Raw genomic sequence first — 14,641 nt, forward strand, 5'->3', positions numbered from 1 at the left:
ATAAAGGGAGAAAAGGGAAATGCATGCATGATGATGATGATAACTTGATGGTTAATGAGTAGTACGTACTAACTACTACTACACAATTACACAGTACAGGGCAGCAGTGTATTATTAATATGAGATTTGCCCTGCCTGTATGCCCTCAGAAAGACCCAAATTACATGCTGTACCGGGCTTACTTTTAAAGCTAGCAAAGAAAATAAAAAATTGTTGTAGAGATCAATTAGCAAACAAACAACAACACAACACACAGTCATAATGATTGGAGAGAAAAAAGGAATCTAATTATTTAAAAGACAAATGATGAATGATAATAAAGTTACTGTATTATCCTGGTCCAATTGTGGAGTTGCATCTCGTCATTCATCTTTGTCCTCCCTTCCATGGACACTCAGCACATCAATCTTGGGTGCCACTGGTTGCCTGATGCGAATTGTTAAGGTAAGTGTGAGTTGTTTCTCCCAGTATAGCACAGGTTAAAGGCCGGCCGGTAAGTGAAGATGGAAAAACAAAAGGGGTATTGAAAAATGGATGAATAAAAAAGCATCAATTAAGGTGGAGTGCAAGAAGACAAGACTCTTGAGAGAACACTTTCAGACTGAGGCAGCTTGGATACATTGTGTCTACTCTATTTACAACATTAAGCTACAACAACAACAGGAAAGGAGCCAGCACAGAACAGGCCCACTGCACCGGGCCATGACCCAACCTCTATTTATTTATTTTGTTTACTTATAGCACTTGTAGAGCGCGAACGAAGGCCCATGGGCATCTCGGCGTTAAGTTATCTGCTAACTTCAACCAGAAAGGGAAATGAGGATCACTGATTAAAAAGCCAAGTTTTAAGTTGCTTTCGAAAAGACCAAAGAGACGGGCTGTTTTTAATGGCTAGTGGCAGAGTATTCCAGAGCTTAGGTGCTGACACTAGGAATCTTCTGTCACCCCATGACACCAGTTTGGTGCGAGGTACCACCAACTCATGCAGGTTGGAGGATCGCAGGGATCTGAGGGGACGGTAAGGAATAAGATTTTGAGTGAGAAAGGCTGGTCCCTGGTTATGCAACGCTTTATAAACAATGCAAAGGGTTTAAATTTACCTTAAATTTTGACAGAGCCAGACAAAAGGCATATACAGCAACCTAGCATTTTCCAAATCAAGTGACTAAATCAATGCGCCACTGTCAGTCATACCACTACACTCAACTCCACCACTACATGGAAATGTTGCCTAGGTCTGCTGTGGTTCTTGTGGAATTGTTGTGTTTACCTTTTATGCCAGTTCATGAAACGCATTTATTCCATCAATCATCTCCAATCCAACTGACTGACTGCGTGCAAAGATAGTATGGTCATCATCATGGTGTGGTACGTGTTGTCCAACATCAACTCAGTCTGCAGTGACTCCGATTAAGTCCATATTCCATATTAAAAAATTGCAACAGATATTGGCCTGCACCTGCAGTAGTAGGAGTACAATGTGGTTTTTAAACAACAAGGAAACATTGACTGTCACTTGAGTCACTTTTACTTTGTAGATTAACTAGTAGAGTTCGACTTCATGCACATTCGCTCAGAGTCAGCAAGCATCCAAAGCAATGCGTGTCATCATTCATTAATCATTACCTGTCTTGCTCTTCTCTTTGGCTGTCAGATCAGATGCCTAGCCTTCTGACAGTGACAAGTTTACTTTTGGATGCCTGCTCAAGTTCTGACAGTGAAGAGTTGTGGATGCCTGCAGACAGAGGCGGTAGCCTTAACACAGTGATGAGTTTTGACTCGGAAACAAAACGGAAGATAGATATAGTCATGTTTCACTTCTTATGGAGGGACTGTTAGAAGCAACATTTATTGTACTATTCTCCATCTCCATCCAATGTCTGGCTTGATGCAAATGTATTTAGGCCTACTCAGGAAGATGGAGCAGGACCCTGAGGAGTGGAGTGGATAGTTAAATGCACAGTCGTGCTACTCCAATAGGGAAATAAAAAAAGGAGACAGTGGTGATGGATTTGTTATGATTTGATTTAAACCAGAAAGACAGATACATACACAAATGAAGCAAGGAAGTCGCTCTACTCTTCATGCTGTGATTCAAGTATTTTGTACTCCGGTGGTATAAAATGCTGATTCATTTTGTTCATGGTTAACCTCTCCAAGCGTTTAGAAGAGAGACTGGCCCTTTTCACAGTTACAATGGCACCAGCAGCACTGAAAACATGCTCAGAAGAGACACTTGCAACAGGGCAAGCCAGATACTTTATCGCCAGCCTGCTGAGCACTGGCCATTGGCTTCTTTTCCCATACCAATACACCAATGGGTTTTGATCCATGAAGTCCTCTGTTGTGTCATCCAGATAGGCCTGGACCATCCACTCAGTGTTCAGGGGTGCTCCGATTTGCTTGGCATCTTTTGCCTTTGCATCAGGAATGGACTTACCATACCCCTGCCGTCATACCATACCCATCAGTTGCCGATTTTGTTGATGTGGCTGATGATCCTGTTGTTGCTTTTGTTGATATTATTGGTAGAGTTGGTGTCTGCTGGGAGCCAAACGCACTGCTCTCAGGCTCTGAAGTAGAACTTGACTCTGATTGCCCTGTAGTACTTGTTCTGGCCTGGGGTGGCGGGCCTCTAATTAAGAGCCGTTCGTTTTCGAAGTCAGTGGCTTCCTCAACTGTAAAAGTTTTGTACTTGGCAACATTCACTTCTGAAAAAGGAATTACTGCATTACTGTTCAGTAATACTTTGTACCGTGGACCCAAAATTGTGGCAGTAATGTAATGTGGTTGTGACAGAATGTTATTTTGAATCCGTGTATTTTCAGATAAGCGAACAGCTAAGGTGTCCGCCAAATAATATGCGTCCACCTTTTCATCCACACCCGCGTACGTTTCAGACACCTCCTTCAGCTCTTGCTCTAGCATGTGCAACAATGGGATAGCTTGGCCCATAGTACAGTCCTCCCTGCTGACTTCACATGTGAAGGTCTCAAAAGGAAATAGCTTCTCTGTCAGGCATTTAACAAGGTTCCATTGTCCCATCTCAATGGTCATGCCTTTCACAATAGGATCCCCTAATCTTTTCATGACCTAAGCATTGAGTGGTATGTACTGCTTAAACAGACGATCAAGCATGTAATAAGTTTGTTGGCACCTCCTGGATGAGTGCTTTGACTGGCATTTTATGCTCATGTTGAATGACCCTCAGCTGCTTCCACGCTTTAAAAGAATGGTTTAAATGTGTGCATATTCTTCTGCAGGTAGTCAGTAAGTTACTGACTTTGCTTTCATTTTTCAGAAAGTCTTGAACAACACTGTTAATGCAGTGTGCCAAACACGGGACCCTGAAATAGCCACCATCTTTCATGGCCCTAACTACATTACTGCCATTGTCCGTGGCAACAAAACCAATTTAAATGCCTCTTGTCTTGGGCGCAGCCAGTCAAAGACCTTGCTGTTAAACTCATCCAAAATGTTTGCAGCAGTATGAGATTTCTCCATAACAAACATTGCTACCGCTGCATGTTTGCGAGTGTCATTAAAAATCTCAGCAATGTCAACACCTGCAGATATCTTTTCTCTGACACCCGACAAAGATATCCAGTGTGCAGTGATGCACATGTAATCAGTCGCTTGGCAACTGTTCCACATGTCTGTTGTCAGGTGGATACTCTGAACAGCACTCTGTTTTGAGGCTTTTCCAACTAATTTCAGCACGTGGTGATGTAGTGCTGGAACAGGAACTCTGACGAAATAGTAGCGGCTGGGAACCTTCCATTTTGGGCAGATGGTTGTTACAAATTCCAGAAACCCACCCCTTCAGCAAAAGAAAAAGGGAGAAGGTCCAGTGCTGACATTTTAGCCAGCTTTGCGTTTTACAAACGTGCTATTGGGTGGTTGCATTCGTACTGCCCCTACGGCCTAGGAAACATGCTAATAATGGTAGGCTGCGTGGTATTCCTTTCTGTTAGGCTCAACGCCGCACTTTTTTCATTGCAGTACTCCTTGGTGTCTCAGACTGACTCTTACTCTTGTGCCACTGAGATGTTGCTGAGGATGTGGGCGGTACCACTGCAGTGCTGGGGACAGGGCTAGTTTGTGTACCACTACCAGAGAGAATGTCTCCCTCTTCTTCCTGTTCCACCGTGAGCGGACCTTCTACTTGTGTATCCCCACCAACAGCAATGGTTCCAGTTTTTATGTGGTGAAGGTGGCCCTCCCAGTGGATTGAGTGGTGTTTTTTAAGATGAGGCATTTGGCCTCCGGTACCATCGTTTGTACCAAGCTTACCCCCACTAACAGAGGTATGACAAATGGAGCATGTAGCAAGGTTCTCCTCTTTTTCGCTAACCGTAAAGAAGTCCCACACTGGGCCGCTTAACTTTTGTCTCCTGCTGGAGGTGCCACTTCCAATGTCAGATGAACTGGAGGGTGTGCGTTGAATTTGACTCTGCGCAGTACCACTACCTACTTCTACTGAGGTGGTGCTTGTGCTGGATGTAGGACACTGCCGGCCCTTTGCTAATGTCAATATGGAAGCTGGAGGTCGTGTTGGTGTTACCTGTGTTGGAGGTATGCATGCTACATCCCTCGCAGCCATTTTGGAAAGGGTAATAATGTTGGTCTCCATTTCCTCGGGGCCGGGAGTGATATTTGTGATGACTGGCTCATCATCATCATTATTCTTCTGTTCTACATCGGCCTCCATAAGTGTAAGGCTTTCTGGAACCTTCCTTTTCCCTAGCCTGGTCTTGGTATGTGTCTCCCTCTCGTGCTCAGGTTGTTGTGGCTCCCAAGTGACATCTAGATCATCAGAAGGGATGCTTGGTGAAGAACGCAATGGACTAACTTTTCCTTGCTGGGGTTTGGGAAGAGAATGGATCTCCTGATAGAGTGGCTTCCACTTCTTCTTCCTCTGCCTGAGGCTCAATTTCCTGAACGGACCCTACTTCGGGAGGAACAGCAACTACTATTGCGGGTGGTGGTTGCGGCTGTTGTTGTTGACCACTTATCTGCTGTCTTCCCTCCTGTGTTGATTGTGTACTACTTTGTAATTTGTACTTGTAAAGTGCACTAAAACCCCAACTGGGGTGTCCTGGCACTGTAACGCATACCGCTGTGGAACCCTTCTTGGCTTTTCCCTGTGAAATGTCCACTCCTGGGCACCCCCAAGGTGAAGCCGGGCATCCCAGCGCTGTTGGGGCCATGGGTGGAGATTAAGCAAGCTATTGCCCAGAGTTGCAGAGTGGGACCCATGATTAGAATAGGCACTGAGGTGAGAATTATCAGGTACGAGGAAATTGAGCCCAAGACTTGCCGAGGCGGGAATTGAACCCTGGTCCCGGGCCAGATCTCTGCATCAGGGTCTGCCGCTCTAACCATTGAGCCATACTTCTCCACAAGCGATAAGTTTATGTCAGTTTCAGAATCACTGCTTTCCACCATTAGGCTGGCTACCTCTTCCACACTCATCTGTGTGGGCCTGGGTTGGTGGGTTGGGCCCACTGATGCGGAGGTGCTGCCCCCATCTTTGCCCCCGGACACCGCTGCTGGAGGCATCATTTTTGGTGTCACAAAAAAGGTTTTGGGCGGCACACCAGACTTAAGAGACACTTCCTTCTTCTTCTGTTCCTTCTTCTCAATAGCAACTTTCTTGGTACTGGAGGACCTGGTACCTCCTTTCTTTGGGGGCAACTTCTTCAGATGTCAGCAGCCCTCAGTTGCACAAGTTGCAGAGATGGCTGGTCAAGTCACTCACACATCACATCGTGTACAGGAACAGGACGTCTGTCTGGCACCACAACAGGCGATGATGACACACCTTCTCCTCAGTCTTTTGTGCACCTGAAAGCAAAAAAGCCAGAAGAACATCAGGCAAACGATAGTACAATCAAACTAATATAATATATAACTTCTTAGTGTGTGGTGGTCACAATTATTACATTTTAGTAACTCATGAACAACAACAATGTAGCCATTTATGAGACTTTGACAACAAGGCCAGGGATTTCCTGGTGTACTGTACTGTGTACACTCAGGAAGAAAGAGAATAGCAAAGAACAAAAACATAAATGTAGTGGAGCCTGTTTGCCCTAAATCTGTGCATCACGCAGGATGGATGCAGCATGAGGAAGCAACAGAAACACATACACACAAAAAAGGCATTTATTTAACACACCCAAAAAGTGAAATATACCCCAGAAAAAAACCCACATTTTGCAGTACAATCCAATGCCATCCATGCCATACATTATGTTAAAAAATAAAACAGACAACACAAAAACAGTTGTTTAACTTTCATGCACCCATGATGATTAAGGAGTAGTACATCTGGGCCTACTGGCAGACAATGCCGCAAGCTTGGAGGCCTATGGCAAAAGCACAGTGGCTGGTCCAACAAAATGGCCGCCACCACATGGCCAGGCGACTCACAAAAACAAGAAAAGGAATACAAGACAGACAATGCAGGCCTATGGCAAAAGCACAATGCCTGGCTTCACAAAATGGCCACCACCCACATGGTCAGGCCACCCACCACAATAACAAGAGAGTGAATATAAAGGACAGGAACAGGAAGTTGGAGTCTCAGGGGTACTTCCTTACTCTTTTAAAAAATTGTAAAAAAGAAAAAATGACTTAAGCTCGAAAAACTACATCCAAATGACAATCTGAGGAGTTTTTTTTTAGCAAAATGAACAAAATCATAATTTTCCAGAAGGTTTTATGCTGCTCTAGAGATATTGTTCACCTAGATTGCTAATTCTGCTTGTTCGGCATTGCGATCTGTACAAAAAGTTGATATCGCGTGCGCGAACATGCATATTGAGTGCGCGAAGAAGACAAAAACTGTAAGTCCACGTTGTCGCACTGTGCAGAGTTGCCAAAACTGCACGAGCTGAACGCCTAGGGTTACCTCCTGGCTGGAAAGACTTATTTTTTCAAAACACATCCAAAAACTGAAATTCCACCCCAAAAAACAAATTTTGCAATTCAATCCAAAGCCATCTATGCCATACACGATGTTAAAATTCAACAGACAACACAAAAACAGTTGTTTAACTTTCATGCACCCATGTTGATTGATGAGTAGTACCTCTGGGCCTACTGGCAGACTATGCCACAAGCTTGGAGGCCTATGGCAAAAGCACAGTGGCTGGTCCCACAAAATGGCCGCCACCACATGGCCAGGCCACTCACAAAAACAAGAAAAGGAATACAAGACAGACAATGCAGGCCTATTGCAAAAGCACAATGCCTGGCTTCACAAAATGGCCGCCACCCACATGGTCAGGCCACCCACCACAATAAAAAGAAACTGAATACAAAGAACAGGAACAGGAATTTGGAGTCTCTGGGGAACTTTATTCCTCTTTTAAAAAATTGTGAAAAAAAACAAAATGGCTCCATGCTCCAATAGCTACAGCCAAATCACAACCTGAGGAGTTTTTTTAGCAAAATGAACAAAATCATCATGTTCGAGAAGGTTTTATGCAGCTCTTGAGATATTGTTTGCCATATTGCAAATTCTGCGTTTTCGGCATCGCGAACTGTACAAAAAGTCGTTATATCGTGCGCGAACACGCATATTGAGCGCGCGAAGAAGACAAAAACTGTAAGTCCGCGTTGTTGTGCTGTGCAGAGTTGCCAAAACTACGCGAGCTGAATGCCTAGGCCTACCTACTCAGTGGCTGAAAAGCCCTATTTATAAAACACACACCGAAAAACTGAAATTCCACTACAAAAACCACATTTTGTAATTCAATCCGATGCCATCCATGATGTTACAATTCAACAGACAATACAGAAACAGTTTTTATGCACCCATGATGATGACTACCTCTGGGCCTACTGGCAGACTAGGCCACAAGCTTTAAACTGAAGCCTTTGGCAAAAGCAAGCACACTGCCTGGGTGGCTCCAGAAAATGGCCGCTAGCCATCCACAACAAAAAGAAATGGAACACAGACAATGCAACCCTTTGCCAAAAGCACACTGCCTTCCTTCACAAAATGGCCGCCACCCACATGGCCAGGCCACAACAACAATGAGTATAAGCCAAGGGGAACAAAGAAAAGACATGCAGGCCTATATGGAAAATGAAGCCGACTACTAAACTACCACCACAAAATGGCCCAAGCCACATGGTCATTCACAGTCACAACAGGCTATGGAAAACAATGAACTGAAGCAGACCTATATATGAGCAGACAAAGGAGGCCTGCTAAACAACACAGCTTTAATACAAAAATGCAAAACCGAAAATCAACAGGGCTATGAAAGGATTGGAAAGTTACACATCAAGCACATACACATCCAACATAGGTATTTAACACACACACCCAAATGGTGAAATACACAACAACTACATTTAGCAATTCAATCCTATGCCATCCATGCCCTTCATGATTTTTAAATTAAACAGACACCACAGAAACATGGACCCATGGGTACATCTGGGCCAACAGGCTGTAATTAAAAAAAAAACAGCTAGGCCCCTACTGAAAGTACAGGCCATCCACAACAATTTTTTTTTAAAACGAGGAAAATCCCAGAAAACTGTAGGTACAAACAAGCCCCATTCACACAAACATGTACACCAATTCTCCAACTTACTTGTAAAATGAAATCTCAAATCCGAAAAGTCCTCAAATCCAATCCATTGATATGATGCAGCAGACAGACACAAAAAGTGATCCTTTCAGCTCCAATTCCAAATGAAAGTGAACAGCACATGAACAAAGCACTGGGAGGAGCCTGCCGGACAGGAACAGGAAGTTGGAGACTCAGGGGCACTTCTTCCTCTTGAAAAAAAGAGTAACAAAAAAAGGACTCCTTGCACAAAAGACTACAGCCAAATCACAATCTGAGGAGTTTTTCTGAGCAAAATGATAATTTTCGAGGTTTTATCGTGCTTGCGAGATATTCTTTGCCAGATTGTAGTTTCTGCGTGTTCAGGAACGTGATCTTACCAACACTGCCGCCGGAAGGAAGATAGCGCGTCCGAATGACGTGTTCGCGTTCGCACAGTCTTTATTTATTTTTTTTTTTTTTTTGAAAACCTTTATTATATCGTTCAACACAAAATACAAAGGTAGCCCTGCATCGACAGGGGCCGGTCACCACATGTATGCAGAACGTATCAGGAAATCCAATAACACAGCTCTTCAGCCGACAACCCATGGGTCCGGCAGCGGTAGAGGATAGACGATGTATTGAAAACATTTCGAGATCAAGGATATGCCTACGGTTTCATTTTATATTTAACCCCCCCCCAAAAAACAAGATAAAGAAGAAGATACAGGATATCCGGAGCTACACACTGGAGGTATAAAAATGCGGGTAGGCGTTAGAAGGCAGTCATGGATCAAGATAGACCAACAGTAAAAATGCAAGCGCCAGTATGTTCACTAAGGGAGAAGAACAAGCTACCTATCTATCATCATAACCACCCACCCCAAACCCCGCCCACTCATATGCGCAGGATGAGATCGAAAGTATCGCTACCGGACCCTGCGAGAAAAAAGAAAAGGGGCCATAGAACACAACAAAGGCAAAATAACAAACCCCCCCCACACCCCCCACCCTGCACCCCTGCAATGGCTACGGCCTACCCCACTAGCAGCGTGCCTGTCGCCCAGAGGAATACCTTAAAGAGAGAGAAAGAGAAGAGAGAAGGGGCCATAGAACAAAACAAAGGCAAAATAACAAACCCCCCCCCACCACCCTGCACCCCTGCAATGGCTACGGCCTAACCCACTAGCAGCGTGCCTGTCGCCCGGAAACGTCCCTAAAAGAGAGAAGGAAAGAAGCGGAGGAGGAGAGACAAAAAAAAAAAAACACTCCCGGACTCCCTTACCCTCCACCAGACGCAACCACCCGGAAACAAGTGCAAAATAAATGTAGCGAGATGCACAATCAATCCGGGAAGTGCGAAACATACCACCCAACTCCCGCATTTCACAGGTCACAATCCCAGCAGCAGATTAAATTATTTTCACGTATCCTAAAAAGTCCCACAAGTTAACCCTGGCCAGTACGAATGTCCACTGGAGCACTTATAACCCAGGCCACTGCAACAATGAGAGAGGTAAAGTTTCCATGAAAGTTCAAGTCAGTATGAGCAAGCCAAATAAAGGATAAAAGTTCTCGATCTCCACAGAGCAAGCGAGGAAAAGCGTGGAAGGATGATAAAACTTTCCAATAGTCACAGGTGATCTTGTTAAGGCAGTCAAAGTTGTCCATAGTGATATTCGGCGAGATAGGGTTCAAGCAAGGGACGCTGACAATGTCCACGGGCGCGCGATCTGTCTCATAGGAATCAGCAGCGCGAAAGGGATCCGGCGTCTGCACAGGGACCTCGAAGTTGGATACACGATGTTTCACTGGTGGCACCGCTGGCTGCGATGATGGCAAAAAGCCGCTGTCCGGTCTCCGGCAAAGATCATCCATTGTTACCGACAGTGCCTGGTAGTTGACGATGATCTGTGAGTGGAGCGCTCTAATGGCCGCCATTACGGCGCGCAGCGGTGGTGTGTCTTTCGTCCCCTCCATCTCCTCTCGTAAGCAACAGATCAGATTGCAGACCCCGGAGGCCGGCTACTCCGGGGAAGCAAGCAAATCTGGAGCGGACACCAACCACGGGCGCTCTCACCTCACAATTTTGCACCTTCGCCGCCGGTCGGGGCTCCCGTCCGCACCCCCCCGACAAGCTTACTATGTCTCCGGGCGTCGGATACAGGGCCGCAGCAAACGATGTGTCACGCCGTGGCGTGTGCGTTGCAGGCAGGATACAAAATCGCCGTTTAAAACAGGTAGATTATGTCCCCGTTCGGGAGACCGGACAAAGCCCAAGGTTCACAGCCGATGTTGTTCAATTCCAGCCCGGATGGGTTAGAAATCGAGGCCCCGGCTTCCACTCCCAGGTAGGCCGAAAATGAAACACGGCGTATCTCCGTCATCCGGTGTGTTAAAAAGTTCCGGATTGCGCCTTCAGAGTCAGTCACTCCTCATATATACGGGAGTCCGGTTGGAAAACAGGATAACTTGCAGGATATACGAGCTGCTGGCGGAGGTCTGCGGAGCCGGGAGCTTATGCGGCCATCTTGCTTGCTAGCGTAGCTCCTCCCCCGCGTTCGCACAGTCTTGCGGGATCATGCGGCCGGATTCCAAACCTTGTGGCGCACGCGAACGGATAGAAAATCAAGTCTGCGAAACGCAGAATCACGGTAAGTCGTTATCGCGCCCGCGAGAATACATATTGAGCGCGCGAGGAAGAAAAACAACTACGTTACGCTGTAGATTGTGTAGTAAGAGGCAACTTCACACTCTACGCGAACCGCAAAGTTAACTAAACTTCGCAAACACCGCGAGCGCAGTGTAGTTCACCGCCCAGGGTTAATACGGACTTCATTTTTTCAGTATAATGAGCTTTGATATAACTTGCTCAATACGTCGTTTTTTATTCTGTTGGTATAACCCTGTAAGAATGTTATGAAATATTCAACGTGCATGAACATATATTATCATTTATGTTCATCTTTGGTATCTGTCAAAATTTCAAATACTGTGTCAATCGATTGCATTTACATGTCTTTGCCACTTATAACACCATTACAAAATGGATGATATTTTTACCATTGACTTACAAGTTGTCAAGTAGTCCTACACTTATGTTTACACTTGGGTGCACTATATGTAGATTGAAATCAAATATTGAACTGACCCGTGATAGGCTGGCTGTTCCGAAATGCCTCAGGCATTCATTAGTCTAAAGCTGTAAAGAATAAACCACGTTTATATTGAAGACTGGGCTCGTTGCACTCTATTGCATGAAAAGTACATGATTTGTGTTTGGAGTTAAAAGGATCGGGTCCTTGCCAAAGCCCGCCACCATTTGTTGAGACACTTGAAGGCAACAATGTGGGGCATAAAAAGAAAGTGGAGATGCTAGCGCGTTTGAAAAAGGAAGAGGAAATATTTAAGAAAAGAAAAGCGATCTAATTTCAGTTCGACATAAACGACTACGAGTAAGGTCAAATATTCACTTTTCCGTGCAAATATGATGCAGCAAAAGCGGCAAAAAGGAACATAAATCATAGAGCTGAAACAGGAACCGTGGCAGGATCAAACAGAGAAATACAATCGGCATCTTCTGTATCAGATCTGAACTCCTCAGTTGAAACTGAATCGGAAGCTGAAGCAATTCCCAGCACATCAGGGGTGATCAAATACCACAAAAGGGGACATACATTGGCTGAAGAGCTGAATTTATTTACGGGAACAAGGGCGCCAGACACTCTGTCCCAGGAAGCCAAACACCTACACAAACAAAAGAGGAATGCCAGGTGCCGGGACAGAAGGAAAAGAAGAAGGGAGTGCGCAAAACAACAAAAAATCAAAAACAAGAGGATGGCGCCACAAATAAGCAATAACAACATAAATGAAAACTCCATCGTAAATCTTGCCAATATCAATCTGAACAAAGCAGAGGAACTGCTGTTAAAATTAGGGTTAACCTATTGTGCTGAAATCAATTTCGATTACCCACAAACACGAGCAGATATATATCAATATCAGAAAAATCAAACTTCAGAAGTTCCATCAACTGAAATCTGATAAGGTACAAACAATGGCTCCTAGTAGAACTCAGCAAAGATCAGGTACCGAATTTGCAGCTTCGGACATTAATTGCTTAGTGACGTCAGCATGTTACAAAGAGAGGAATCAACAAATGAAGAACCTACACAAGGGACTATGGAAATTTTAGATATTAACATCAATACCGCACAAGTTACAAAGGTCAAAACAAAATCCAAATTTGTGCCAATAATGACAAGGGATTCAATAGATACTTTTAATGAGGGTATAATGTCTGAAATTAGGAAATTGCACTTTAAAACTCAATAACAAAAGAAGAAACATAATGTGCAACTGCAGAAATATCATCAGCTAATAAAAAAACTGCGGGATATTAACTCCATAGTAATACTGAATTCCGACAAGGAAGGTAACGTGGTCACCTGGCCAAAACATAAATATATGGAGGAGGCCTTGCACCAACTGGGAGACCGCAACTGTTATAAACTAAGTTCCAAATCTAATGCAAAGACAAAGCAGGATGAACTATTCACCAAACTACTGGCATGGAAGAACAAGGGATTAATTAATCAAGAAGAACTCAAATTTCTTTTTTTTTACATGTATTTTTATTTTCCAAATTTATACACACTTTCAGTTTATACATTTCTACATGAGTATTTCATATATATATTACATTTCATATATATTTCATGTGTATATATACTTTTTTCCGATCCAATCTTAACCTCCCTGTATACAGTGCACGATCCATGTTCTATCATAAAATTTCATTTCACCTAGAAAATTCAACAGCTGCCTAATCTTTCCCTCCACTTAATTACTGGATCCCAAATTTTTAGGCCTAACATTCTTTTCCTCCTACCCTTTCGTGCATAGATATTCTTTTCCAGATTGAATACTCCAAGTCGGTTGGCCAACCATGTTGCATTCCCGGAGGGTTTTTATCAAGCCATGCCCTTGCTATGGTTAATCTGTAAACTGCATTTCTACAAACAAAAACTCCCACGGTACATCTACCTCATTTGCGCCAACCCCTAGCAGGATAAGAGGGGGTTGAGCACTAATTGAATTCCCAATGTCCTGTTCAAAAAAACATCTATATCCCTCAGTAGTGTGTGCAGCTGAGGGCATGTGGCAAATACGTGAACACTGTCTGCTTCTGAGGAATTACACCTAGGGCACAATATACCCGTAGTACCGCCCCATTTTGCAATCCTGACTGGCGTAAAGTACAAAGAAAATATGGTTTTGTAGTGCTGGGATTGTAATGGAGCGGAACACAGTGCTGTTTGCCCTAGTTCTAATGATTCCTGAAACCAAGCCTGCTCCCCACCCAGCTTCTCCACCCACTTATTACTGTGCTTCTCCAAGTCATCCTTCTTCTCCTTTACCAGACTTGCGTAGAAAGAACGTATCGTACAATCCCCAGATAATTTTATTTTTTCCAGGATCTCTATCTTGCTGAACCCAGCGGCACCACCCTGCTTATTACCTAAAAAGCTTCTGATCTGAAGATATTTAAAAAATCCTCTGTTGTCCAAACCGAATTTGTTCCTTATCTCACTAAACTGCATTATTCCATCCGTGTTAATGATATCACCAATTTGTGTAACCCCCCCTTTCTGCCCATTCTGCCATTATTGCATCTGCAAATATAGTGGGAGGAAATGACCTATTTTTATACATCCTTGTGTATCTATTATATCTCCCTAATCTTGTCTTTTTTAAGAAAGCATTCCAAATTACCACAGCAGCTATTGTTTTAAACCTTGTTCTTTTGAAATATCCAAAATCGATACTATTTAGCATACAATTTCCTGCTTCAGACCCAAGTACTGTAGAATACACCTCTGTGGAAAGGCTGGCGACTCTTTGGTCAAGATTCGACCCCCCGATTAACCCCTGCATATATTGTAAGGAGGCGGCCATATAATACAATCTAAAATCTGGGGCTCCCCATCCCCCTCTCTCTCTCGGAAGGGAAATAAACCTGTAGGCCCTCCGTGTCTTTCCATGCGCCCAAATAAATCTGTTCATGA

This window comes from Lissotriton helveticus, chromosome 5_1 (assembly GCF_964261635.1).
Source record: "Lissotriton helveticus chromosome 5_1, aLisHel1.1, whole genome shotgun sequence".
In the NCBI taxonomy this organism is placed as follows: domain Eukaryota; kingdom Metazoa; phylum Chordata; class Amphibia; order Caudata; family Salamandridae; genus Lissotriton; species Lissotriton helveticus.